This window comes from Leguminivora glycinivorella, chromosome 1 (genome assembly GCF_023078275.1).
Source record: "Leguminivora glycinivorella isolate SPB_JAAS2020 chromosome 1, LegGlyc_1.1, whole genome shotgun sequence".
NCBI lineage: Eukaryota > Metazoa > Arthropoda > Insecta > Lepidoptera > Tortricidae > Leguminivora > Leguminivora glycinivorella.
In genome coordinates this window covers 24,518,475-24,520,473 of record NC_062971.1, presented here as the reverse complement: position 1 = coordinate 24,520,473, position 1,999 = coordinate 24,518,475, and positions in this window count along the sequence as shown.

The window sequence follows — 1,999 nt, the reverse complement described above, 5'->3', positions numbered from 1 at the left end:
ATACTAAATAGACATTGAAATTTATGATCGCGCATGAATAAACCACGATGAGGTCCTGATATACGAGTTTAAATGATTTACTACAACACTTGAGTCTCATTGTAATGTAGTAGGTAAATTAATGGAATGTTTATCAATTACAGAATTACAATAAATCGTAATTTATTACGCAAATGCGAATCGAAATACCTATGCAAAGGTGTTAATGGAGATGCTCAATGGCATATGCGGCGCGCAGGACATAATGATACCTACTAATATTACTATGTATTATCATCAGATGCATAGCATTAGATTCACGTATCCTTTTAAGAGTCGAATCGCCAGAGCGTAGTCAAAATTGTGAAGTAGCGTGAAGAGACAAGGCGTTCCGTCGCCGTGGTTAGGCCGATTTTACACATGTACACTGAACTGAAAGGAACATACATTTATTGGACGACTTAGTTTTAATTTAAAATATTATCAGGAAATAAACTGTATTTCGTGTTACACGGGTACACCGTGTAGACCACCGTGTAGATCAGGACATCACACAAATATATTAGGTTACCTATGTAGTTATAAGTTACTGCTTATTTTAATTGATATGTAGTTATAAGTTACTGCTTATTTTAATTGATCGACGAACGGAACGAACGAACGACGAGCATAGTTATATTGAAAAGCCCATATCAGGCAATCGGTTAATCTTAATTACATTGGTACATTAAGAAAATCGTCAATGTTATAAATATTAACAAAGACATTTTTACATGTAAGCGGTAGTAGCAAGGCGGAAAAGCAATAAACCGTTAGAGCTATTGGAAAATTACTACCATAATACTATAAAATTCAAAACACGCATAAAGTAATGACCACTGTGCACTGTTTACTCTACTCTAAGTATTCCTGCAATGTGTCATCACAGTGTTATATCTATAGGTATATGAAATCGCGCCTCAGGCAGCAAAATAATAAATACACATTGCTTAATCTAGTATGCTCGCTCATTCATCGTCGACCTTTCAAACGACACAGAATCCCAAGTTAAAACATCGTTATCACTGTTCCCACTCAAAACTCAAGGCAATAAAATTTCGATGGCCCAAGAAAAACGGGGCAGCGCGATAACCATAAATTTGGGCCGAAACGGATGGGACAAATTTTTATAATGGGCCTCCCCCATTTGGTCCCCGAGTCGCGTTAATGATAGCCTAACAGTTTGTTTTAACATCATTATAGAAGCGTATCAGACATTCCATCGCAGGTAGGTACCTGCGCGTACACATGTCGGGTCGACACGGTCGCTGCGATACGCGCTCGATACCTCCGGTGAGCTGCTGATAGCAATCGCACAGATCCTTCATTTGTCGATAAATACCTCCCTTGATTCTCAGCGTGCCGCGAATAGTTACCTATAATCCCGACGACATAATTAGTTTACATCAAAAAATACACTTATTAACTTCAAAAAGCCATTCCAAAGACATAATAAGTAGGTCCCGTAGCCGAATGGCATTTCTGCGATGCGAAACGAAAACGAAACGCCACGAAAGGTTGTCGGGCTCTGTCGCGCCAATACGCAAGAACGATAGAGATAGATATCTACGAGCGTTTCGTGAGCGTTTGTGCCATTCGGCTACGCACCCTGGAATCATCATAAAATTAATCATATTTCAAATTAAATAGTCATAAATTCTCCTTTAGGTATAACAAGAAAGTATAGTTCTTGAAAATAATGTTATGACATTATCCGAATTTTGGGTTAACATTCCTACTTGTTGAGTTGAGGTGGCGTGGCGTGGTCGCAGGGGCGGTCGGACTCGCTCGCGGCCGCGGCGCGGCGAGTCGAGCGCGCGGCGCAGGCACTTCCCGCGCCCATATATTCGAGGGACAGCTACACGCATTTACAATTACCTTATCTCGCTTAAGGTTGGCTCCTGACATCACTCGACAAATATTCGTGACCATTGCTGATCGGCTCTGATTCAAATTTTGAATACCTACCTACTTTTGATTT